The sequence below is a fragment of the Zalophus californianus genome, chromosome 6 (assembly GCF_009762305.2).
Source record: "Zalophus californianus isolate mZalCal1 chromosome 6, mZalCal1.pri.v2, whole genome shotgun sequence".
In the NCBI taxonomy this organism is placed as follows: Eukaryota; Metazoa; Chordata; class Mammalia; order Carnivora; family Otariidae; genus Zalophus; species Zalophus californianus.
In genome coordinates, this window is record NC_045600.1 from 117785882 (window position 1) to 117813493 (window position 27612).

At 40.6% G+C, this 27612-nt stretch overlaps 1 protein-coding gene across 2 annotated transcripts in view; it reads left to right on the plus strand.

The window, feature by feature from the left end:
* The first annotated feature begins 2632 nt into the window (after positions 1-2632).
* The window catches only part of CYFIP1 (cytoplasmic FMR1 interacting protein 1), a 118391-nt gene continuing 93411 nt past the window's right edge, over positions 2633-27612 (plus strand). For both annotated transcript variants that reach the window (XM_027570645.1, XM_027570643.1), the window contains exon 1: positions 2633-2783. The gene's annotated coding sequence lies outside the window, so the exon portion shown is untranslated. The remainder of the gene's footprint in view (positions 2784-27612) is intronic.

Below are 27612 nucleotides of genomic sequence, written 5' to 3' on the forward strand. Positions count from 1 at the left end.
CCATGGTGGTCAGAGAAGGTACTATATGATTTCAACCCTTGAAATCTGTTGAGATCTGTTTTACTTCCTAGCATATGGTATGTTTTGTGAATGTTATGTATCTGAAAACTTTAATTCTTCTCAGTAATACCTTGAGGGTTCAGTATAAAGGTTTTGAACATCTTTTATCAAATACGATGTATTCTGTATTTTGTTTTGTGAGGGTACTGTTTAGGTCAAATAGATTAATTGCTTTTTATTTTATTTATTTTTTAAAATATTTATTTATTTAAATAATCTCTACCCCAAATGTGGGGCTCAAACTCACAACCCCAAGATCAAGAGTCCCATGTTCTTTCAACTGAGCCAGCTAGGCACTCCAGTTAATTGCTTTTTAAGTTTTTCTGTATCATTACTTATTTTTGTGTCTGCCTGTTCTATCAATTACTAAGATTAGGATCTCTAATTATGACTCTGTACTTCTTCTTTTCTCTTTTACCCAAGCATTCCACAGCTTATTTGGTGTATACATACTTAAAAATTTTTTTTCTTAATGTGTCGATCTGCTTATCTTTATCAAATGTCCCTTTTTATTTTATTTTTTTAAGATTGATTTATTTGAGAGAGAGAGAGCACAGGTGAGGAGGTGCAGAGGGAGAGAGTCTTTTAAGCAAGCTGCTCACTGAGTGCAGAGCCCAATGCAGGGCCACCGCCAAGCCAAGGTGGGGGGGCTGGAGGGGGAGCCGTGGGTGGGGGGCTCAATCTCACAACCCTGAGAACAGGACCTTAGCTGAAACCAAGAGTGCAACGCTTAACCTACTGCATCACGCAGGTGCCCCTGTCCCTTTTTATTTCTGGTGACACTTTGTCTTGAAGTCTTTGATATTAATATAGTCACTCCAACTTTCTTATGATTATTATGTAAATGGTATATTGTTTTCCATCTTTTTTAATGTCAATCTCTTTGTGTCCTTATAAAGCATCACTTTTATTTTTCTAAAGATTTTATTTATTTATATGAGAGAATAAAAGCATGACAAGCAGGGGCAGGGGCAGATGGAGATGGAGAGGGAGAGGGAGAAGCAGACCCCCGCTGAGCAGGGAGTCTGACTGAGGCTTGATCCCAGGACTTGGGGATCACCACCTGAGCTGAAGGCAGACGCTTAATTGCTTAACTGACTGAACCACCCAGGCGCCCCTAAAGTATGTCTCTTTTAAATAGCATATATTTGGGATTTGTTTTATTCGATGTGACAATTTATCTTTAGTTGGAGTGTTACATTTACATTTAATGTAATTGCTAATATGGTTGGATTTAAGCCTAACAGCTTGCTATTTGTTACTGCTTATCCTATGTGCTTTTTGTTTCTTTGCTTCCTTCTTTGGATTGAGTATATCTCAGCATTCTATTTTATTTCCTCTTGTGGATTTTTAGCTATGGCTCTTATTTTTTATTAGTTGTTTTAGAAATTACAATATTTTTAAAATATCACAATACACCTTGAATTTGTATTCTATCACTTCACCTACAGTGTAAAACAAAACAAAACAAAACAAAACAAAAACCTTTGGAATCTAACTTTGAGAATCAGTCCTGGGCAGAGAGAAACAGTAATCTGAGTGAAAATGTGTGGACTGGGAACCAGAAAGTCACTCAAAACGCATGTTTTGTAGGAATGTCAGGGACTTGCAGGAACTTCTAAAAAAAATGTTCTCTGAATATTTAGACAACTGGTAGATTCTGTTCTGGTCAGGATCCATTTGCTGTGACTTTTTGCATTATCCATTGGACAGATGGGAGTAAGCAAACCTCTTGTGGTTTTCATAGTCTAGTGGCCAGATTAGAATACTTGATGCCCATCATTATTGTTCTCCATTAGAACCAAAATGGGTGAAGGGAAGTGGGTAGGTGGGGATCGGTGCGGAGTTTAGGGCAATTTTTCTCCTAAGCATGGTTGTGACAAGCTCACTCCATTCACTGTTTTCATGTAATTTCTCACTTAACTGGCCTCTCTCAAGATTGTTTTCGGGGACTTGTTCAAATTAAGTTTTCTTCTGTTAGCCATTCCCACAAGTCTGCACGTGGGTTTGCCCCTGGCTCAGAGGGAGAAGAGGTTGTACAGAAGTGATCACTGCAGGAGCCCGTCGAAGTGTGTAGCTGTCGCACCCAGTACCCCACCGCCTGCCACGCTCTCATGCGGAGCGCAGGTGTGCGCACCTCCTACCTGGCAGTGGCGCCCTATCGGCGCGCGCTGGGTGCCTCCCCCCACCCCGCCCCAAGGCTCTTGTGCAGCCCATCCACCCACAGCCCTGATCCCGTGTATCCCCGGAGCAGTGTGCGGATCCCCGCCCCTTTTCCTCCACGGGCCGGGCGGCTCCCACCAGGGGAGTCCCAGAGCAGTGTTCCCCAGTGGTCCCAGGCAGAGCTGAGGTCGCCTGAGCCGGCAGGTGGCCTTCGGAGATCTCCCTTGGAAGCACCTTAGGCGGCCAGAGGAGAGCGCGGCCAGGACCTCTCCGTCGCCTCCTTACAGCTGATAGGCATAAAGCGTGCGCGGCCCGGCAGGATCCGCGGGGCGGTGGAGCGTGCCCGGCGCAAAAGAGGGAGCAGCCAGGGCCGCGGCCCGAGCGCGGAGGGAGGAGCGCCGGGAGGAAGAGGCCGAGCCGGGAGAGCCCCCGCCCCGGGAGGAAGGGGAGGAGGCCGGGTGTTTCCTGGCGCATTCCCGGCCCGCCCGAGTGACTCACTCAGCCAGGAAACTCCCAGGGTCCGCCTGGGACCCCTGGAGCCGCGGCCGCCGTCGACCCAGGTGAGGAAGGCTGCTGCCCCCGCCCAGCCCTGCAACCCCTGTGGGGTCCGGGCGGCCCTCGGAACCTAGTCGGGCATTGCGGCAGCGGGGCCGCACCCTGGCCTCGCGGGCGCCTAGGACTTGGTTCTCCGCGGCGCGGCCTCTCCGGCGGCGCGGCCTCCCGGGATCGCCCCGGCCCCCGCACGCCAGTTTCCGTGCCTCCGAACCCCCAGCACCAGCGCATCCCGGTCTGTGCGCCCTTGGACACCCTCACATTCCCTGCCCCAAAGCCCTCCGGCCCCTGACCTTCGACCCCGCGCCCCGGCCCCTGCGCCGGCGTCCCGGATCCCTAGTCCCCGGCACATGGCAGAGCTCCAGTGGGGAGGGTATATTGGTGTTTTGTCGTTATTGTTGGAAAGTAAGGCGCAGGCAGCCTGGACTAATACCGTGCGACTAGACCCGAACCAGTTTTTGCTTGCTTTGTGCCCCTCTCTGAGGGAAGGAGGGAGACTCTGGCCAAGCGAAACCATTTTGCAGATTCTTGGACAGGAGTTTTGGGCTTTGTTAAGGCGCCGGATTGTTAAGTGGGCAGCGCTGTTCCGCACAGCCATACTGAATTGTGTATTTTAAGCCTGAAATGCGTGCGTTTAGTTTGCAGCATGTTGTGGGTGTGAGAAAAATGGTGAGAGTAATTTGGAAATGGGGTTTAAGGAGTGTTTTTTAAGCTGGGAGAGGCGTCCAGGCCATGTCCACTCTAGTGTTACGTCTGAAGAGTACAGATAGCAATTGCTTATTAAACCCAGTGTTGGATGATCTGCGCTTCTGTGGGCAACTGAGATGTTTGGAGTGTTTCTTTTCTAGTAGTAGAGGGTACTGTGTGCCACACTGGACAGTTTTTGCTGCTTCGTGAGCCCAGGGGAATTTCTTGGCCTTTTTCTAATATTATTCCTTAAATGATTCGTGATTGAAGCAGCAGTGATTCCTGGTGCTGTATATCAGATTGGTATGCTTGACACTCCGTCACCCACTCGGAGTAGCTTGGTGATTGTGCCAGAAAATCCTCTCCAGTTCAGCAGCCAGGGGCTGCAGTTTCTGTGCCTGGACCATTAAAGGGTCCCACCTCTGCTGTCCCTTATCCCTGAATGTCGTAATGGTTTTCCGTGTGAAGTGTAGATGTGCAGGCACAGAGCTGAAAAGAAATCACTATTATTTAAATGTGGACCACGGCAAGTCCGCATTTGTAGGAATTCAGTAGGAATGTGGTGCTAATGTTTGATTCTCTGCTGCCTTCTTCCTCCGCAGCATCATCTCCGTGACAGAGGCAAACAGAATTGTGGTGGAAAACATTTCCTGTGTTAACACATATGTTTGTGTGCTGATAGGTCGCTCAAAGAAAAATTTTCTGTTTTGTTGGTTTTTTGTATGTGTGTTTATTTGGATTTATTTTTAAACTTACATATAGTAAAGTTTGCTTTTTGGTGTATGGTTATGAGTTTTGATAAATTCATGGTCATAGGACTCCCGTCACAATCAAGATACAGAACAGTTCTGTCACCCCCCAGATTGGTTCAGCTGTCTCTTTGTAGGCAACCCCTCCCCCCATTCACAACTCTTGGCAACACCTGAGTTCTCCATTCGGACATTTTGCTTTTTCCAGAATATGTGGCCTTTGTGTGTGGCTTAGTTCACTTAGCGCAATGCATTTGAGATTAATCTATTTTCTGGTTTGTCGCTGAGGGGTAAAGACATAAAGTTTTGAAAAAGTACACATGTAGGATACAACCTGAGAGATTCAAATAATATATTTCTTTAAAGATTTATCCATTTATTTGAGAGAGCACGTGAGAGAGCAGTGTGTGAGTGGGGCGAGGGGCAGAGGGAAAGAATCTCAAGCCTACTCCCCACCCAATCCTGAGCCTCTGGTTGGCTGGATCCCACCACCGGAGATCACCACCAGAGGGGAAACCAAGAGCCTGTGGCTCCACCGACTGAACCACCCAGGTGCCCCTCAAATAATATTTTTAAGTCATGAGAAAAATTATAAAACACCCACTTATTAAAAAATTGAAAAGTACAGAACTATGTATATTAACGGTGAAATTCCCTCAGTGCTTCTGTGGTACTATATAGCCTTTTCTGTGCATACATGTAGTTTTTGGTTTTTTGTGTTCTTTTGGTAACATAATGAGATTATATATTGCATATATCATCATACCTTTCCACTTAATGACTTTGGCTCATTTAAAGATCTTGGAGATCCTTACATGTTGGCATATACAGTATATATACACAGATTTTCCTTCATTTTTTTTTTAACATTTTATTTATTTATTTGAGAGAGAGAATGAGTGAGGGAGCTTGCATATGCACGAACAGGGGGAGGGGCACAGGGAGAGGGAGAAGCAGATTCCCTGCTGAGCAGGGGTCCAGGACCCCAAGATCATGACCTGTGCCAAATGCAGATGCTTAACTGACTGAGCCACCCAGGCGCCCCTCCTTCATTCTTTTTAATGGCTGTATAGTGTTCCATGGTATGGGTGGATTATAATTTGTTTAATCAGCCTCTTGTTAATTGATACTGTTCTTTCACATCTGTCACCACCATAGTCAGTGCTTTTGTTTATATCTTTGTGCACATACTCAAGCTTACCATTCTGGAAGTGAGTGTGGGTTAAAATAATAGCTAACATTTCTTGAATACCTGTGCTCTAGCATTGTTCTAAGCCAGGGTTATTTCTCCTGTAAAGGTCCAGATAGAGAATATTTATGCCTTTTGGGGCCATATGGTCTTTATCACAACTACATCATTCTACTGTTCTAACATCAAAGCAGCATAGACAATATGTGATGAGAGTGTGGCTGTGTTTTAATAAAACTTTAGTTGCAGAAATAGGCAGTGTTGCTAACTCTTATTCTGAGTCCTTTACAAACTAATTATTCTCCCAGCTGTCAAAGGTAGGTGCAGTTATTGGATGAGGAAATTGACAAAGAGAAATGAAGTATGTATCCAAGATTATGTGCCTGGTAAATAGTAGAGCCAGACTTTGAATCCATTTATCTTACTCACATGCTTCAGGTTAAAAATTAGAAAGAATCTGCCCAAAATACCTTGCCCCAAATGTTAGATCCTAGGACCTGACCCTCACACACTTACTGAATCACCTGTGATTCTTTTAAGGACCATGCTTGCTCAGGCACCACTCCAGGAGCACTTGCCTCCCCACTTCCCAGTTGTCCCTCTCCCTCTGTGATGTGTTCTGGCTTTTGATTTGTGTTTCACTAGCACCATCTTACAGAGAGGTCAGCTTAGTGCCTGCATGACAGAGACTTAAGCAGGTGAGATCAAGTTGGGTTCTGGTAAGTCTGCTGCTTTGATTGTTGATGTCTGTTTGCTCCAGCATGATTATCTGAGGCCAAGTGGGCACATTGCTTGGCCTGCCTTGGCTCATTTTCCTTCTTTGGTAACATGGGAAAAGTACCTCTTAGATTTCATGAAGATCAAATGAGAATATAGGAAAATATTGTAGAAGGGACAGTTACTATTAGTGCTATGTTTTCTGAAGTTTTTATATGAGAAAAATTATTTTTTAAAGGTGACGTTTTAAGTAACTAACCTGTTTAAGCTACTTTTATTGTTTTTGCTACTAAGATTTAGCCAGCTCATAGCAGTCATGGGATAGTATGGATTAATTACATCTACATAATTTAAGAACTTTATTTTAGCCAGTTCAATAAGGACAGAAAAAGAAATAAAAGGCATGGAAGTTGGCAGGGAAAATGAAACTGTCTTTTATTTGCAGATGTGATAATCTATATAGAAAATCCAAGGCATCTACGAAAATGCTATTAGGACTAGTAAGTGAGATTAGCAAGGTCACAAAATACAAAGTCAACACATGTCAGTCACTATATACTAGCAATGTATGATTAGAGAGTGAAATTTTAAAATACCATTTTCAGTAGCTTCAAAGAAATCAAATACTTAGATATAAATCTAAAAACACAGGATCTATGTCCTGAAAACGACAAAATGTTGATGAATGAAAACAAATGAGTGAAAAAAATGTAAATAAATGGAGAAGCATGCTATGGTCTGGGTTTGGAACACTCAACATAGTAACGGTGTCAGTTCTCTCCAAATTGATCTAAATATTTAACACAATTCCAATCAAATATCTCAGAAAAAAATATTTTAAACAACTTTGTTGAGGTATAATGTACATAATTAACCTACTTTAATCATGCAGTGATTTATAGTAGATTTACAGGGTTGTACAGCCATCACTGTAATCCAGTCTTAGAACAGTAAGATTCCACATGACTGAATATAGGTAATCCCCATTTCTAACCCTACGTTAGCTAATCACTAATTTATTTATTTATTTTCTGTCTTCTGTAGAGTTGCCTTTTCTGACAATTTACCATAAAGGAAAGTATACAATTTGTAGTCTTTAGTGTGGCTTCTTTCACTTAAAATGCCGTTTTGGGAGTTCATTTCTCAACAGGATGTATAAATAAATAAAAGACACTGATTTTAAACTTTATATGAAGGAGGAAATAAACTAGAATAGCTTTAAAAATGTTTAAAAACAAAAATAAATTGGAGGAATCACCCTACCTGATTTTATTTTACTAAGGAAAATGTTAAATGACCTAACATTTACCATATTAACCATTTCAAGTGTACAGTTTAGGAGAATTAAATACATTAAATTGTTGTGCAAGCATCACCACTATTCATCTCCAGAACTTTTTCATCATCCCAAACTGAAATTCTGTGCCCAGGGTGCCTGGTTGGCTCAGTTGGTTAAGCGACCGCCTTTGGCTCAGGTCATGATCCTGGATTCCTGGGATGGAGTCCCGCATTGGGCTCCCTGCTCAGCAGGGAGTCTGCTTCTCCCTCTGACCCTCCCCCCCTCATGCTCTCTCTATCTCATTCTCTCTCTCAAATAAATAAATAAAATCTTTAAAAAAAAATTTTGTGCCCATTAAACAAAACATCCACATTCGTATATTTCCCCAGTACCTGGCAACCACCATTCTTTCTATGAACTTGACTATTTCAGATATCTGTATGAGTGCAGTTGTACAATATTTGTCCTTTTGTTTCTGTCATTTCATTTAGTATGTCTGCAAGGTCATCCATTTGTATCATATATCAAAATTTAATTCCTTTTAAGGTTGAATAATATTCAAGTGTATGTATATACCATATTTTCTTTGTCCATTCATCTGTTGATGGACATTTGGGTTCCCACCTTTTACTATTGCAGAATGCGACTATGAACATGGGTGTACACATACCTCTTTCAGATCCTGTTTTCAGTTCTTTTCGGTATATACCCAGAAGTGGAATTGCTGGATCGTATGGTAATTCAATGGTTAGTTTTTTTTTTTTTTTAAGGAATTGCCATACTGTTTTCCACAGCAGCTGCACCAGCATTCCCAACAGTGTAGAGGGGTTCCAATTTCTTCACATCCTTACCAACACTTTTCTGGTTTTTTGGTTTTGATAACAGCCATCCTAATGGGTGTGAAATGGTATCTCATTCTGGTTTTGATTTGCATTTTCCTAATGATTAGAAATGTTGAACATCTTTTCCTATACTTATTTGCCCTTCATATATCTTTGGAGAAAGGTCTGTTCAAGTCCTTTGTACATTTTTTAATCATGTTGTTTGTCTTTTTGCTGTTGAGTCATAGGAATTCTTTATATATTTTAAATATCAGTCTCTCATCAAATATATGATTTGTGGATATTTTCTCCCATACTGCAAGTTGTCTTTTCACTCATTGACACCATCCTTGGGTGGGTGTGCTAGTTTTTAATTTTCATGTCTAGTTTATCTATTTTTTTCTTTGTTGCCAGTGTTTTGGTGACATATCTAAGAAATGGTTGCCAAATCCAGTGTCGTGAAGCTTTTCCTACGTATTTCCTTCCAAGAGTTTTACAGTTTTAGCTCTTTTGTTTAGCTTGTTTATTTGAGTTAACTTTTGTAGATAGTGTAAGGTAATGGCCCAGTTTAATTCTTTTGCATGCAAATATCCAGTTTTCCCAGCACCATTTGTTAAAAAGACTGTCCTTTTCCCCTGCAATGGTCTTGACACCCTTGTTGAAAATCACTGACTATATAAGCAAGGGTTTATTTCTGGGCTCTCTATGCTGTCATCAGTCAGCATGTCAGTCTTTATGGCAGTACCACATTGTTTACTGCTGCTTTATAGTAAGTTTTGAATTCAATAAGTGTGATACCTCCAACTTTGTTGATCTTTTTCAATTGGCTATTCTGGGTACCTTGCAATTCTGTATTAATTTGGGGGCATGATTTTCTATTTTTGCAAAAAACACTGTTGGAATTTTGAAGGACATTACATCAAATCTGTAGATTGCTTTGGGTTATGTTGTCATCTTAGCAATATTAGGTGTTCCAGTCCAGGGACATGAAATATATTTATTTGTGTCTTCAATTACTTTCAGCAGTGTTTTGTATTTTTAGTGTACAAATCTTTCACCTCTTGGTTAAATCTATTCTTAAATATATTTTTCTTTCCTGTTTTAAATTTTATTTTAATTCTGGCATAGTTGGCATCCAGTGTAGTTAGCATACAGTGTTATATTAGTTTTAGGTGTACAATAAAGTGATTCAACAATTCTATACATTACTCACTGCTCATCAGGGTAAGTGTACTCTTAATCCCCTTCATCTGTTTCACGCATCCCTCCACCCACCTCTCCTCTGGTAACCATCAGTTTGTTGTCTATAGTTAAGAGTCTGTTTTTTGGTTTGTCTCATTTTTTCTTTCTTCATTTATTTTGTTCCTTAAATTCCACACATGAGTGAAATCATATGCTATTTGTCTTTATCTAGCTGACATATTTTACTTAGCATTATAGATCCATCCATGTTGTTGTAAATGGCAAGATTTCATTTTTTATGGCTGAATAATACTGCATTGTGTGTGTATATATATATGTATATATATCACATCTTCTTTATTCATCTGTTGATGAACGCTTGAGTCGCTTCCATAATTTGGCTATTGAAAATAATGCTGCAATAAACGTAGGGGTGGGTGCATATAACTTTTCAAAGTAGTGTTTTACTATTCTTTGGGTAAATACCCAGTAGTGGGATTACTGGGTCATAGGGTAATTCTATTTTTAACTTGTTGAGGAGCCTCTTTATTGCTTTCCAGATTGGTTGCACCAGTTTGCATGCCTGGCAACAGTGCACAAGGGTTCTTTTTTCTCCACATTCTTACCAACACTTGTTTCTTGTGTTTTTGATTTTAGCCATTCTGACAGGTGTGAGGTGATAGCTCATTGTAGTTTTGATTTGCATATGGTTTTCCCAGATGTTGAGTGATGTGTCTGTTGGCCATCTGTATGTCTTCTTTAGAGAAATGTCTGTTCATATCTTCTGATCATCTCTTAATTGGATTATATGTTTTTTGGGTGTTGAATTGTATTGGTTCTTTACATATTTGGAATACTAACCCTTTATCAGATATGTCTTTTGCACATAACTTCTCCCATTCCATAGGTTGCCTTTTAGTTTTGTTGATTGTTACCTTTGCTATGCAGAAGCTTTTTATTTTAATGTAGTTCCAATAGTTTATTTTTGCTTTTATTGCTGTGTCCAATGTCAGAGAAATTACTGCCTGTGCTTTCATCTAGGATTTTGATGGTTTCATGTCTCACATTTGGGTCTTTAATCCACTTTTTTTTTTTTTTAAAGATTGAACGATTTGTTGGGGGGCGGGGAGAGAGAGCATGAACAGTGGGAGTGGCAGGCAGAGGGAGAAGCAGACTCCCCACTGAGCAAGGAGCCTTATGCAGGACTCGGTCCCAGGACTCTGGGATCATGACCTGAGCCAAAGGCAGATGCTTAACTGACTGAGCCACCCAGGCGTCCCAGTCTTTAATCCATTTTGAGTTTGTTTTTGTGTATGGTACAAGAAAGTGGTCCAGTTTCATTCTTTTGCATGTAGCTAACCAGTTTTCCCCGTACTATTTGTTGAAGAGACTTGTTTCCATTGCATATTCTTTCCTGCGTTGTCAAAGATTAGTTGACCATATAGTTGTAAGTTTACTTCTAGATTGTCTATTCTGTTCCACTGATCTGTGTGTTTTTGTGCCAGTACCATACTGTTTTGGTTACTACAGCTTTGTAATATATGAAGTCTGGAATAATCATACTTCCAGTTTTGCTTTTCTTTTTCAAAATTGCTTTGGCTATTTGGTGAGTTTTGTGGTCCTCTATAAATTTAAGGTTGTTCTAGTTCTGTGAAAAATGCTGTTGTTGTTTGGATAGGTATTGCATTAAATCTGTCCATTATTTTGGGTAGTGTAGACATTGTAACAATATTTATTCTTCTAATCCATGACCATGGAGTGTCTTTCCATTTCTTTGTGTCATCTTCATTTCTTTCATCAGTGTTTTATAGTTTTCAGAGTACAGGTCTTTCACCTCCTGGATTAGGTTAATTCTCAGATATCTTATTAATTTTGGTGTAAGTGTAAATGGGATTTTTTAAAATTTCTCTTTCTGCTGTTTCATTATTAGTGTATAGAAATGAAACATATTTTTGCACATTGATTTTTGTATCCTGGGACTTAGTGAATTTGTTTATGAGTTCTAGTAGTTTTTTGATGGAGTCTTCCAATTCTCTCTCTATATAGTATCATATCATCTGCAAATAGTGGAAGTTTTACTGCTTCCTTACCAATTTGGATGCCTTTTATTTCATTTTGTTGTCTGATTGCTGTGACTAGGGCTTCTAGTATTATGTTGGAAAAAAGTGGTGAGAGTAGACATCGTTGTCTTTTTCCTGATCTGGGAAAAGCTCTGTTTTTTTCCCATTGAGTATGATGTTCACTGGGTTTTTCACATTTAAGTTGAGATATGTTCCCTCTAACTCTAGGTTTGTTGAGTTTTTATCATGAATGGATGTTGTATTTTGTCAAATGCTTTTTGTGCATTTGTTGAAAACATTATATGGCTTTTATCCTTTCTCTTATTGATATATCACATTGATTGATTTGCAAATGTTGAGCCACCCTTGCCTCCTGGCAATAATCCTACTTGATCATGGTGAATGATTATTTTTAATGCATAGTTGGTTGATTTGCTAGTATTTTGTTGACGATTTTTATTTTTATTTATTTGTTATTTTGGTTTCTGGAGTAGAATTCAGTGATTCATCACTTGCATACAATACCCAGTGCTCATCACAAGTGTCTTCTTTAATACCCATCACCCATCTAGCCTACCCCACACCCTCCTCCCTCCATCAACTCTCAGTTTATTCTCTATTGTTAAGAGTCTCTTATGGTTTGTTTCCTTTTCTCCTTTTTTCTTTTCCCCTTCCTATATGTTCATCTGTTTTCTGCTTTAAATTCCACATATTAGTGAGATCATATGGTATTTGTCTTTCTCTGACTTATTTCACTTAGCATAACATAATCTAGCTCCATCCACATTATTACAAATGGCAAGATTTCATCTTTCTTGATGGCTTAGTAATATTCCACTGCATATATATTACACCACATCTTCTTGTCCATTCATCAGTTAATGGACATTTGGGCTCTCTCCATAGTTTGGTTATTGTTGATAATGTTGCTATAAATATCTGGGTGCATGTACCCCTTTGAATCTGTATTTTTATATCCTTTCGGTAAGTACGTGGTGGTGCAAGTTCTTTATAGATTTTGGATACTAACCCTTTATCAGATATGTTGTTTGCAGGGGCGCTGGGGTAGCTCAGTTGGTTGAGTGTGGATCTTTCATGAACGGCCTTTATGATGTTGAGATATGTTCCATCTATACCTACTTTTGTTGAGGGTTCTGATCCAGAAAGTCTGCTGTATTTTGTCAAATGCTTTTTATGCATCTATTGAGAAGATCATATGGTTCTTATCCTTTCTTTTATTAATGTGGTGTATCACATAGACTGATTTGCAAATACTGAACCAGGCTTGCAGCCCAGGAATAAATCCCATCTGAGTGTGGTGAAGAATTCTTCTAATGTACTGTTGCATTCGATTTGCTAGTATTTTATTGAGAATTTTTGCATCCATGTTCATCAGGGATATTGACCTGTAATTCTCCTTTTTAGTGAGGTCTTTGCCTTGTTTTGGAATCATTGTAATGCTGGCTTCATAGAATGAGTTTGGAAGTTTTCCTTCCATTTCTGTTTTTTAGAACTGTTTGAGAAGAATGGGTATTAACTCTTCTTTCAATGTCTGGTAGAATTCCCCTAGGAAGCCATCTGGCCCAGGACTTTTGTTTGTTGGGAGATTTTTTATTACTGACTCAATTTCTTTGCTGGTTATGGGTCTGTTCAAATTTTCTATTTCTTCCTGTTTCGGTTTTCGTAGTTTGTAAGGTTCTAGGAATTTGTCCATTTCTTCCAGGTTGCCTAGTTTGTTGGCGTATAATTTTTCATCATATTCTCTTGTAGTTGTTTGTATTTCTGTGGTGTTGGTTGTGACCTCTTTTCTTTCATTCATGATTTTATCTATTCAGGTCTTTTTTCTTTTTGATAAGTTTGGCTAGGGGTTTATCAATTTTATTCTTTTTAAGAACCACCTCTCAATTTCATTACTCCGTTCTACTGGGGTTTTTTGTTGCTGTTGTTCCTACATCATTTATTTCTGCTCTAATCTTTATTATTTACTTTCTTCTTCTGGTCTTAGGCTTTATTTGATGTTCTTGTTCTAGCTCTGTTAGGTGTAAGGTGAGGTTGTGTTTGAGACTTATCTCGCTTCTTGAGGTGGGCCTGTATTGCAACTCCTTCCCTCTTAAGATTACCTTTGCTGCATCCCAAAGGTTTTGGACTGTCATGTTTTCATTTTCATTTGCTTCCATGGACTTTTTAATTTCTTCTTAAATTTCCTTTTAACTCATTCGTTCTTTAGGAGATGTTCTTTAACCTTCATTATTTGAGGTCTTTCCAAATTTTTTTCTTGTGGTTGACTTCAAGTTTCATTGCACTGTGGTCTGATAATATGCTTGTATGATCTCAGTCTTTTTGTACTGGTCGAGTCCTGATTTATGACCCAGCATGTGATCAATTCTGGAGAGTGTTCCATGTGTACATGAAAAGAATGTGTATTCTGCTCCTTTAGGATGAAGTGTTCTGAATATTTCTGTTAAGTCCACCTGGTCCATTGCATCATTCAAAGTCTTTATTTGCTTATTGATCTTCTGCTTAAGTGATCTGTCCATTGCTCTAAGTGGACGTTAAAGTCCCCTACTATCATTATATTATTATCAATGAGGTGGTTTTTTTTTTTTAAGTTTTATTTACTTATTAGAGAGAGAGAGAAAGAAAGAGAGCAGGAAGAGGGGCAGAGAGAGAAGGAGAGAAATCCTCAAGCAGAATCCCTGCTGAGCACAGAACCAGATGTGTGTCTTGATCCCAGGACTCTGAGGAGATGACCCTTTGAGTCGAAATAAAGAGTCAGTCGCTTAACCAGCTGAACCACCCAGGTGCCCCTATCAATGAGTTTCTTTATGTTTGTTGTTAACTGATTTATATATTTGGGTGTTGCCAAGTTGGGGGTATAAATATTTACAATTGTTAGATCTTCTTGATGGATAGACCCCTTAATTATGATATAATGTCCTTCATCTCTCGTTACAGTCTTTTGTTTAAAACCTAGTTTTTCTCATTTAAGTATGGCTATTCTGGCTTTCTTTTGACATCCATTAGCATGACAGATGGTTCTCCATTCCTTCACTTTCAATGTGAAGGTGTCTTTCTGTCTAAAATGAGTCTCTTGAGGCAGCATGTAGATGGATCTTTTTTATCCATTCTGATATCCTGTCTCCTTTGATTGGAGCATTTAGTCCATTTATATTCAGAGTGATTTTTGAAAGATGTGAATTTAGTGCCCTTGTGTTACCTGTAGAGTTGGTGTTTCTGCTGATGTTCTCTGGTCCTTTATAGTCTTTGTTGCTTTTGGGTTTTTCTCCACTCAAGGAGTCCCTCTTAAAATTTCTTACAGGGCTGATTTTGTGGTCATGAACTCCTTTAGTTTTTGCTGGGAAACTCTTTATCTCTCCTATTCTGAATGACAGCCTTTTGGATAAAGAAATCTTGGCTGCTTATTTTTTCCATTCAGCACTTTGAATATTTCCTGCTGTTTTTCTCTGGCTTGCCATGTTTCTGTGGTCAGATATGCAGTAAGTTTGATCTGTCTTCCCTTGTAGGTTAAGAACTTTTTTTCCCCTTGTTTCTTCCAGGATTCTTTCCTTGTCTGTGTATTTTGTGAATTTGACTATTATATACCTTAGTGATGGTTGGCTTCTGTTGAATATAATGGGAGTTCTCTGTGCTTCTTGGATTTTGATGTCTGTGTCCTTCCCCAGATTAGGGAAGTTTTCAGCTATTTTTCTCTCTCTTCATTTTCTGGGACTTTATGATGTGAATATTATTATGTTGTTTAGTTTTTTTTAAAGATTTTATTTGAGAGAGAGAGAATGAGCGTGCACATGACAGAGCACAAGTGGGGGGAGGGGCAAAGAGAGGGGGAGAAACAGGCTCCCTGCTGAGCAGGGTTGCGGGGCTTGATCCCAGGATCCTGGGATCATGACCTGAGCCAAAGGCAGATGCTTAAGCAGCTGAGCCACCCAGGCACCCCAAGGTGGTTGCTTTTCTACATGTAGACTTGCAGTTTTGTTTTCTCAGACCTCCAAATGATTTACTGGGTTTTCAGAATGATTTGATAGCAATCTACCTGTGTTCAAGGGACAAGACATACTTAGGGCCCCCCTCCTCCTTCAACACTTAACTCTTGATCTGTTGAGGATTTTTGCATCTGTGTTCCAGAGAAATTGTCCTGTAGGGGTTTTTCTTAGTGGTGTCTTTATCTGCTTTTGGTATCTGCTTTTGGTATCAGGGTAATGCTGGCCTCATGGAATGAATTTGGAAATTTTCCTTCCTCTTCTGTATTTTGGAATAGTTTGAGAAGAATAGGTATTAAGTCTTTAAATATTTGGTATGATTCACCTGTGAAGCTGTCTGTTCCTGGACTTCTCTTTGTTGGCTTTTTATTACTGATTCAGTTTCATTGCTGGTAATCAGTCTTCAAATTTTCTGTTTTTCCTGCTTCAGTTTTGGAAGTTACATGTTTCTAGGAATTTATCCATTTCTTCTAGGTTGTCCAGTTTGTTAACATAGTTTTTCAAAATATTCTCTTAAAATCATTTGTATTTCTGTGGTGTTGTTTATTTCTCCTCTTTAATTTGTGATTTTGTTTATTCGAGTCCTCTCTCTGCTTCCCCTCCACCTTTTTTTTTAATGAGTCTTGCTGGAAGTTTATCAGTTTTGTTGATCTTTTCAAAGAACCAGCTCCTGGTTTCATTGATTTGTTCTATTGTGGCTTTTTTTTATCATTTATATTTATTCTGATCTTACTATTTCCTTCTTTCTGCTGGTTTGGGGTTTGTTTTTTGTTCTTTTTCTAGCTCTTCTAGATGTAAGGGCAGGTTATTTGAGATTTTTCTTGCTTCTTGAGGCAGGCCTGCATTGCTATAAACTTCCCTCTTAGAACTGCTTTTCAGCATCCCAGAGATTTCAGATTGTTGTATTTTCATTTTTATTTGTCTCCAGGTATTTTTTTATTTCCTCTTTGATTTCCTCGTTGACCCATTCGTTCTTTAGTAGCATGTTATTTAACCTCCATATATTTGTGCTCTCCAGATTTTTTCTTGTGGTTGATTTCTAATTTTATAGCATTGTGGTCAGAAAAGATGCATGGTATGACTTCAGTCTTTTTGAATTTGTTGAGATTTGTTTTGTGGTGTCATGTGATCTATTCTGGAGAATGTTCTGTGTACTTGAAAAGAATGTGTTTTAGGATGGAATATTCTGAATATATGTTAAATCTATTTAGTCCAGACTGGTCAAAGCCACTGTTTCCTTGTTGATTTCCTGTGTGGGTGATCTGTCCATTGATGTAAGTGGGGCATTTAAGTCCCCTACTATTATTGTTATTACTTTTGATTCGTTCCTTTATGTTTGTTATTAATTGTTTTATGTATTTGGGTGCTCCCAAGTTGGGGGCATAAATATTACAATTGTTGGATTTTCCTCTTTGTTATTATATAGTGTCCTTTGTCTCTTGTTACAGTCTTTGTTTTAAAGTCTGTTTTGTGCTATATGTGTTGATAACCCGGTTTTCATTTCACTTTCATTTGCATGATAAATGCTTTTCCATCTCTTCCCTTTCAGTCTGTATATGTCTTTAGGTTTGAAATGAGTCTCTTGTTGGAACCATATAAATGGGTGCTGCTTTTTTATCCGTTCTGTCACTCTTTATCTTTTGATTGAAGCCGTAGTCCATTTACATTCAAAGTAATTATCGATAAGTATGTGTTTATTGCCATTTTGTTACTTGTCTTACACTTGTTTTTGTAGTTCTCTGTTCTTTTCTTGTTCTCTTCTTTCATGGTTTGCTGGCTTTCTTTAGCATATACTTAGATTCCTTTCTCTTTATTTTTTACATATCACTTGTTTTTGATTTGTGGTTATCATTAGGTTTATATATGACATCTTAGGCATATAGCTATGTAAAGTTGATGGTTGCTTAAGTTTGAACCCATTCTTTACTCCTCTCCTCCCAACATTTTTATGTATATGGTACCATACTTTACATCCTTTTGTGAATCCCTTGCCATCAGTATCATTGTATATATATATTTAATTTTACTGCCTTTATGCTTCCTACTTTTCTTACTCCTACTTGTGGTCTTTCCTTTCCACTGAAGAGAGAGTCCCTTGAACATTTCTTGTAAGGCTGGTTTAGTGGTGATGAATTCCTTTATATTTTCTTTGTCTAGGAAACTATGTCTTCTGTCTTGCAGGATAGAGTGTTCTTGGTTGCAGGTTTTTTCTTTCAGCATTTAAATACATCATGCTACTCTCTTCTGGCCTACAATGTTTCTCCTAAAAAATCCACTGATAGCCTTATGGGGTTTTCCTTCTATGTAACTGTCTCCTTTTCTTTTGCTGCATTAAATTTTTTACTTTATCTCTACTTTTTGCCATTTTAATTATGGTTTCAGCCTGTGGATCTTCTTGAGTGGTTTTGTTGGTGGCTGTCTGTGCCTCCTGGATGTAGATTACTGTTTTCTTCACCAGATTTAAGAAGTTTTCAGTATTATTACTTGAAATAAATTCTCTGTTTCCTTTTCTCTTTCTTTTCCTTCTTGGATCCCTATAATGAGAATTGTTACTATGCTTGATGATGTTGCTGAGTTCCCTTAGTCTCTTCTCATTTTTTTATTATTATTTCTCTCTCTCCAGTTCAGCTTGATTGTGGTTCATTACTGTGTCCTACAGTCACTGATCCATTGTTCTGTTTTGTCTAGTCTACTGTTTGCTCTAGTGTATTTTTAATTTATTGAGTTCTTCATCTCTGATTGGTTCTTTTTTATGTTTTCTCTTTTTTGAGGGTCTCCTTGAAGTCCTCCACGTTTTTCTCAAGTCCACTGAGTATCTTTTCTTTTATTATTATTTTTTTTAAGTCCAGTTCTTTATGATCATTACTTTAAATTCTCTATAAGGTATATTACTCATCTCTGTTTTGTTTTGGTCTCTTGCCATGATTTTTCTGTTCTTTCATTTGGGACATATTCCTTTGTTTTGTCATTTAGTTGAACTTTCTGTGTCTGTTTCTGTGTCTTAGGAAAGCTCTATTTCCTGCTCCTGAAAAATAATGGCCTTATGAAAAAGAGGTCTTAAAGTGCCTTACAGTGCCATGTCTCCTGTTCACCAGAACCTGGCATTTCAGCAATGTCTTCTATGTGTATTGTGTTTGCCCTACTGTTTTGGCTGAACTGCACTTGCCTTCAGGCCAGTCATTGTGGGGGCTCCCTTTGCCTGTTGTGGTCAAGTTTTGGTCCTTTTGTTGTTAGTGGGTTAGTCTGGGACAGTCTTGATCTTGAGATGAGTCAGATCAGGCATTTGCCAAAACTGTAGAAGCACTGAACTGAAGGGTGCTTTCCTTGTGTTGTCCCCTGAGGATCTTTCATTGTGGGTGGGGCCTGCAGTCAGACCAAATGTCTACCCCCAGCTCACTGCTGGGGCTGCTGTCTGCCTGGTGTGTGTGGTTATCTTCCCCTCTCCCTGGGCAGAGTCACTTTGAAGTGGTGCTGGCCTATATTGGGACTGCTTGTATACTGCCAGGCTTGTAGCACCTCTTTGGGTGAGCCAAGGGTGAACTGGATGGGGCAGTCCCCAGGAGAATGCGGGGGTGGGGCTCCACAGTGCCTGCAGAGTCCGAGTTGGCTCACTGCAGGACCTGCTGCTGCCTGGGAAAACTGCCTAGGCTGGCTAATTTGGTGGGGGTGTGCATGGGGGTGAGGTGTGCTATAAGCAAGCTAGGTGTAGAGTGTTGGTGCTGCACTGGTTCCTGAAGGTGTCCTTATATCTGTGGTGGGGAGTTGGGAGGTGTAGGGAATGGCACCTACTAGTTCTTTTGTTCCTGGAGAAGTCTCCCAAAGATCCCTGTCCCTCCAGCATATGCTCCAAATTAGTAAACAAATCTCCTTCCCATGTACCCCAGGCATTGCAAAATGTTGCTTCTATGCTGTATCTCAGTGGGACTGTTTGTTGTGCTGTCTCCTGAAGGCTGAGGACTCAGTTTCCTATCGCCCTCAGGCTCTCAAGAGCTGAGCTTCCTGGTTTTTAAAGTTCCTGGTATTAAGCCCCACTGATTGTAAGAACTTGTGAAGTTAGGCCCCTCTGGTTTTCAAAGCTAAATGTTATGGGGATTTGTCTGCCCTGTGCTGGTGCATTGTGTGGGGGTCTGCTGCTTTCACCTTTCCATGCTCATAGTTTACCTCCCTCTGGAAGACAGTCCCATGGGTCCATTTGACTCTCTGCTATTTCTACCTTTTCTGTGGCCTCTTCTCTACATTAAGCTGTGGAGAATCTGTTCTGCCAGATTTCAGGTCATTTGCTGGGTTATTCACACTGATGTGGGTGTTATCTAGTTGTATCCACTAGATGAGGTAAACTTAGGATCCTCCTATTCCACCATCTTCCCCAGAAGTCCCTTTTTAAAATTTTGATGCTATTGTAAATGGAATGTTTGTTTGTTTGTTTGTTTCTCTCTTTTTCTCTCCCTCTTTCTTTAGGTTTTATTTATCAGAGAGAGCGAGCATGTGTGTGAGAGATCAAGCAGGAGTAGGGGGAGGGGCAGAGGAAGAGGGAGAAGCAGACAACACGTTGAGCAGGGAGCCCAACCCAGGGTTTGATCCCAGTACCCTGGGATCATGACCTGAGCCGAAGGCAGATGCCCAACTGAGCCACCCAGGCACCCCTAGAATGTTTTCTTAATACATTTTTTGGTTGTTCAGCTGATTTTTATGTGTTGCTTTTGTATCTTGCAACTTTGCTGAATTCATTTATTAGCTCTAACGTTATTTTTTGTGGAATCTCTAGGATGTTGTGCATATAAGATTATATTCTCTGCAGTTTCATGTATTACACAGCTGTGTTGTTAGATGGATATGTGTTTATAATTGTTAAATCTTGCTGAGAGTTTGGACCTTTTATCATGTTTTTAGTATTGATTTTTGTCATTAAGTCTATTTTGTCTCATTTTATCTAGTATTAGAAAAGCTACTTTTGCCCACTTTTGGTTTCTCCTTCCATGGTGTATCTTTTTCCATGCATTTAGCTTCACCCTGTTTTTAACTTTGAATTAAAATGTGTCTCTCATAACATACAGGTGGTTCATTTTTAAAAATTCTTGGTGTCAGTGTCTGCCTTTGGATTGTCTAGTCCATTTACATTTAGTATAAATACTTATATGGTAGGGTTTATATCTGTCATTTTGGTATTTGTCTTCCTTATATTTTATATCTGGAGAACCTTTGGCTAGGGGCCTTAGGCACAGAAACGCTGCAGGAGCTAGTGGGGAACGTGGGCCATGAGTGGGGTGTAAACATGTCAGCTCTGGTCTAATTTTAGGTTATCTAATAGGATTTCAGAACATTCCAGGGATAAGATTTGCATTTGTATAAATTTTCTGCATTGAAGGCCTCTTAGAACATGGTCTCAAGGAAATAGGGATGTGTTTTTTCTCTCTGTTGGTTTGAGCCTGGTGTGCATTTGTGCTGTTCAGCAGAAGCTCATTAAGCATTCATTTAAGTGGTTGCTCCCCACACCCAACTTTATTGTGACTGCCTCCTCTCTGTGCATGGCTGTGGGGATAGAAATGATGGATCTTAAACGTGGCTTTCAGAGTTTTTAGTTGTGAATAAGACAGATGGACAGTGATAACTACTATGATCTAGAAACCAGCATATTTGTGATTTGTATTTATATCTCAGATACTCCACTAGCCAGACTTGTTAGATACAGTTTTTCGCTCTCCCTTGGGTATGTTTTACTCCACAGTGGAAAAGAACCAATGCTTAGAGAGTACTGAGTTCCCTTCTTAGATCCTGATTCTGTAGCCAGAATTTTGTGCCCAGAGCTAGTATGATCATTCTTTGTGCCCATGTTGTCTTGGCCAGGACAGTGGGGATGGGCATTTATTCTTCCTTCAAGATAATCTTCAGAAGAAGGGACACTTTGCTCTGAAGAACCTTGTAGCCTCAAGTCAGAAGTACTGATGAAGATTTGCATTGTATTTAAGTCCCTGACCTACTCAAGCTATTTATTTTAAATAATTTTCTTTTTTTTTTTCCCACAAATCCTGCCTAGAAGGACCAGTCTTCACAAAACCAATGAGCTCTAAAACCACCTGGACTCTTGATTCCTTGGGGTATGCTGTCCCCAGAGATCACTGAATAACTTAAGTGTGTTAAAGCAAGCAAAATGCAGGAGCTTGATAATTTCACACTCTGGAAAGTCAGCCTTGCTGCTGCTCTGGAGACCACACTGATAATGATTTTGTACACATGAGTTGTATTTTTTTCTTTGTTTTGATGAACATGGGGTTTGTGTAGTAGTCAGGATTCTTCAAAGAAACAGAACCTATAGAATGTGTGTGCGTGTGTACATATATATATATATATAGAGAGAGAGAGAGAGAGAGAGAGAGAAAGGGAGACATGAACTTATCTTAAGGAGTTGGCTCACAGGATGTGGAGGCTGACAAGTCTGAATTTACAGTAGGCAGGCTGGAGATGCAGGGAAGAGTTGATGTGGTAGCTTGAGTCCAGAGGCAGGTGGGAGGCAGAATTTGTTCCTCTTTGGAGGATCTCAGTCCTCTTATGTTTTCTTTTATGGCTATCAACTGATTAGATGATGCCGACCAACAGTATGGTGGGTAATCTGCTTTACTCAAAGTCTGCTGATTTAAATGTTAATCACATCTAAAAAACACCTGTATAGCAACATCTAGACTGGCATTTGACAAAAATGGAGTAATACCATAGCATAGCCAAGTTATCACATAAAGTTAACTATCATATTTTTTATTTAATTATTTATATTTAACTTTTAATTTAATTTTTAAAGACTAATTTTCATTTAATTTTTCTTTTGTGTTTTAATAATTTGCCTCTTAGATAATTGCCTCTTCCAGATAAGATTGGCTGAGTGCATACTGCAAGGTAAGCCCATGCAAAGGGTGGACATGGTGGGGTGGGAAGGTTCTTGCCCTCTGAAACTGCCAGCTGAGTAAATGGAGAATCAACACTCCCCCACTGCCCTCCACCAGGAAAAGGGAACACATCCTTTCACATATGTCACTGGCAGACCATGCACGTGAGATGTGGGAAGCTGTAACCTTCTCCACGTCCACATACAGCACACCTCACACTAGAAATGAACAGAGTGGGGTGAGCCCACTTGGGGATGCATCTGCCAGGATGGCCAAGGACTGGAACAGCTGCCACAGGGGATGTGACTTGCTGCCCTGCACTTCTGTGTGACCCTGTGCTGGGTTTGCTATGTATCATTTATATTCCAGTCACACATTTTGGGCCTACCCCATAGGTTGTGTGGAATTAGTTGTGATTCTGGAAGGGCTTTTGAGAAGCTTTTGGATCTCTCTATTGTCCTGATTCTGCCACAAGGTCAAGGCAGGAAGGGAGATGTGCTGTATTGTCTGATCTCTAGGTATGACTCAGCCTCGGGGCCCCCCACAGACTGGGGTAGGGGTGGCCCTGGGCCCTGTGGCCACGCATGCCCTTCCTGCAGACTCTTAAGTGTGAAAGTCTCAAGTTCTCTCTCAATCCTCCCTTTTTACATAGGTCATGTGCATTCCTTCATAGTTGGCCAAGATGACATATTTGAGAGTGTGCTTAGAACTCTGTGTGCCTCAAGAGCTTGATTTCATTTAGAGTAATTGGAGAGCATGCCCCCACTAGGCAGCCCTGCCAGCTCTTCTAGAAGATCCCGTTATCATGTATTAGCCACAGGAGGGCACATGCATGCCTGAAAGCCAAGTCACCTCTTCCAAGTTCCTTAGCTGGCCGGCTCACCCGAGATCTGTCCAGGCCATCTACACACTCTTGCATAGCTCTCCAAGCTTAAGAACTGGTTGGTTCCTGATGATTGTAGCCCCGTGCTGGTTCACAGGCTCTGCCTATTCAGCCGGCAGTTCCCATAAAGGAGTGATGGAGTAGTGCTGTCTCATCCCATATCTCCACCCATAGGCCAAGTCGATGCTTCTAAGTTCCTCATGTTGCTTGAAAACTGAGTTTATAAAAAAGAAAAAAAAAAAAAAGAAAACTGAGTTTAAATAAATTATACACACTTAGTATTTCTCCTTTCATCTTTTATCTGCTTTATTAGCTCCTGCAAAAAAAAAAAAAAAAGGTGATTTTTGGCAAGCACAGCATTTCACATCCCTGTCATTTTCATTTGCTTGCTCCATCCCTAAAGTGACTCCAAGCATGAGCTCCATTTGGTGGTTTATAAATGTAAGTAGTGTCTATGTCTGAGTTTGGTGGGTAAATCATAAAGTGTGTGCAGTTGATAATAGATAATAGTTTGCAAAGGATGTGACTAAGATGTAGGAGACAGTGTTGTGTGTGCTTGTTGGTTGTGGTGGCCTTTTGCTGGCTGTTTTAGAACTCCCCAGGCCTGCAGCTTGTAGTGAGGCCAGGTAACTAGAGGGTGCGGGGGGCTGCCAGGATGCCTGATTTCTTCCCATCTCGAGTATCTTTGCAGGAATGAAACCTTGCCAAAGGGTTTGTGTGTTAGTCCTTTAGGGCTCTTGTAACAAAGTACTACAGATTGGGTGTCTTAAACAACAGAAACTTATTTCTTCACAGTTATGGAGGCTGGAAGTCTAAGATCAAGGTGTCAGCAAGGGTGGTTTATCTCGACAAAGCCTCTCCTTGGCTTATAGATGATCATCTTCCCTTTTACCTCGCATGGCCTTTTCCCTATGTCTGTGTCCTCATCTCTTTTTATAAGGACACTAGCCATATTGCCTTAGGGCCACACTATGACCTCATTTTACCTTAATTAGTCCTGTAAAGATCCACTTTACATGAGGTCTAAGGTACTGGGGATTAGGACTTCAACATATGGACTTGGGGTGGGGGGAACATTTCAGCCCATAGCAGTTCATTTGGTTAAAGCTCAATGTTAACAGTGACATGTCTCTGGGCCAGGCCCTCAGTGATGGGGCACCTGTGAGCCCTCAGAGCTATGGGCTTCCACTGCTCCTTGAGGACACAGGGCAGGAGAGGGCTGGGGCCAGGTGAGTAGCTCTTAGAGCGGCTTAATTCCTTGTCTTTGTTAGGTAAAAATACAGTTGTTCCACTCTTTTCTTACATCATTTCAAAGGATTATATGGTACACCCCATATGGGAGACCAGTGTCCTGAAACAGTTTCTCAAAGTGTGGGCCAGAGACTCTCAGCGGCGGGGCTCTAAAAACGCAGGTGTCCAGAGCCACCATATCTCTAAAGAATCGGAGTGAGGTTGGAGATTTGGCATTTGTGCACAGCCTACAGCCTCCCTGGTGATCTTCTGCAGTGTTTAGTCAAGGCCAGCTCATACCCCAGCTCCCTGGGGACCCTTGGGGCATTGGGTGGGAGGAGCCCACTCAGGATTTTATGGTTTTCTGAACAAAGTATTCACTTTATGAGCTTTTTAGCAGTCTGAAAATGGCTGTTTGCAAAAACTCTTACCTCTGAAAGACTTTTAAATTACCACAGGAAAAAAAAGATGTGGACAATTAAAACTAAACTGGAAGGAACTTAAAAATTTTAAATAGGTGGGAGTGACTGCCAGGCTATCTGCCTGGCCTGAGGACCCTTTGTGTCTGCAGGCAAAGCCACTAGCTGCTGCCTTATCACCCACAGGGATGAGGGATTTGAAATCTCATATATATGTGTATTAAACTGTTAATTGCTGGCAATTCCAAAATGTACAGAGACACAGAAAATAGTGTTATGAACCCTCAAGAGTAATCTCCATTTGTCTGTGACACCTCCACACATGTACTGTTCTTTTTTTCGTTTTTATTTATTTATTTGACAGAGAGAGAAAGAGAGAGCACAAGTAGGCAGAGAGGGCAGGCAGAGGGAGAGGGAGAAGCAGACTCTCCACTGAGCAGGGAGCCTGATGTGGGGCTTGATCTCAGGACTCTTGGATCATGACCTGAGCCGAAGGCAGCCGCTTAACCGACTGAGCCACCCAGGTGCCCCTACACATGTACTGTTCTGAAGCAAATCCCAGATGCAGCATTTCCTCTCATTCACAAGTACTTCAGTACATATTCCAAGAGGTAGAGTTCTTTTTAAGCACATAAATGGTGTTGGAGATTTGTTCACTTCTGGATCAGAAGTGGAAATGGTTTTGCACTTTCAAGATCTTTCACTATTTTCTATAAGCTCTTTTCTTTCAGATCTAAATATCTGGGAAGTTATTAAGTAATTGAAGCTCAAAATTTGGAGTGCTATATATTTTTTAAACAAAGCCCAGCACTTTGCAGTGGTCTGAAGCATTTTGATTAAAGTACTAAAATGATCAATCCTGGGGACTGACTTGCCTGGAAGAGACTTTTAAAAAAAAAAGATTTTATTTATTTCAGAGAGCACGTGAGAGAGAGCGAGCGAGCGTGCACGTGCACCAGCAGGGGGAGGGGCAGAGGGAGGAGAAGCAGACTGCCCACTGAGCAGGGAGCCTGGTGCAGGGCTTGATCCCAGGACCCCAGGATCGTGACCTGAGCCAAAGGCAGACACTTAACCGACCGAGTCACCCAGGCCCCCTGGAAGAGCCTTTTTAAAAGCTCTGCCTGAGGATGTGTGGCTTTCCAGGCCCAGTTCTGGGGTCTATCAGAAGCTTTCTTCTGGGAATGTAGGACCCTGGGCAAAACCCTTTCTCTTCGAAGACACAGGGATTTCCAAGACAGGTGCTGTGGTTGGAAAGATGCATTTTACTCTGAAGTGGATGCAGGTGTGTAAACCTGCTATGAGTCAGGTCATAGCAGTGAGGAGCTATGGAAACATACCTCCATTCAAGCACTTATGACAGATCTGTTTTGAACATTTTTAATTCCTTTTTCCTTGTGTTCATGAAAAGTTTTCAGGGGGGAGTATTCCATTTTTACCCTTTTTAAATAATTTAAAACGTATAAAACGTAAAAATAAAAATACTACAAAGAACACTCACGGAGAAAACTTTTTAATATTTTATTTATTTGAGAGAAAGCAAGAGAGAGAGAGAGAGAGCGAGAGAGCAAGACCATGAGCAGGGGGGAGGATCAGAGGAAGAGGGAGGATAGACTCCCTGCTGAGCAGGGAGCCTGATGCGGAACTCAGCCCCAGGACCCTCCCTGGGATCATGACCTGAGCTGAAGGCAGATGCTTAACCAACTGAGCCACTCAGGGGCCCCCAGAGAAAACTTTTTTCCACCATTTGAGGCCCTTTACCCTGAAACACATCAGTGTATATTTCCTAAGCATAATGATATTCTCTTATATACTCACAGGACAATTACCAACTTCTGGCCCTTTTATAGGAAGTTTGCCGACCCCTGCCCCAGAGAATTCATTACACATGTAGTAATGTGCAATAATTTTTCTCACAGTTCATGATAACAGAGGCCCTATAACCAGCCTCAGGAGACTGTGAGCATAGCCTCTGGTCTGTTTGTTCAGTGGAATAGTATGCACCTGTCAAAAGACTTCAGAGCAACCTGTGATTGTGGATGTATCTTAGTGATATAATAGCAGTGAAAAAAGTCGGACAATTATATTTAGCATGATGTCCCTTTTATAATGATTAAATTTATTTTTGTAATTTTTTAAAAGATTTATTTATTTGAGAGAGAGAGAGAGAGGTGTGGAGGAGGAGGGGCAGAGAGAGAATCTTAAGTACACAGGGCTTGATCTCATGAACCTGGCTGAAATCAAGAGTCAGAGGCTTAACTGACTGAGCCACCCAGGCACCCCTATAATGATTAGATTTAGAAAGTGCCTTTTAAGAATATGTATAGGTGAGGGGTGGCTGGGTGGTTCAGTCATTAAGCATCTGCCTTCGGCTCAGGTCGTGGTCCCTGGGTCCTGGGATTGAGCCCCACGTCGGCCTCCCTGCTCCGCAGAGAGCCTGCTTCTCCCTCTCCTGCTCCCCCTGCTTGTGTTCCCTCTCTCGCTGTGTCTCTCTCTGTCAAATAAATAAATAAAATCTTTAAAAAAAAAAAGAATATGTATAGATGAGATGCCACTTGTATAAAAGAAAGTGGGGAATAGATTCCTCCGTAGTGTCTGCATGAATCACATGCAGGTCCCCAGCTTTTGTTGTGGATGGTGGTTCACCTGTGGTCATGGCATTGTTAACATAACTAAGTTGAAAGCTGGTCAGGCTCTAAGAATTATTGTGTATCTGAGGTCCAATAAAAAACTGCTACCATTAATAAA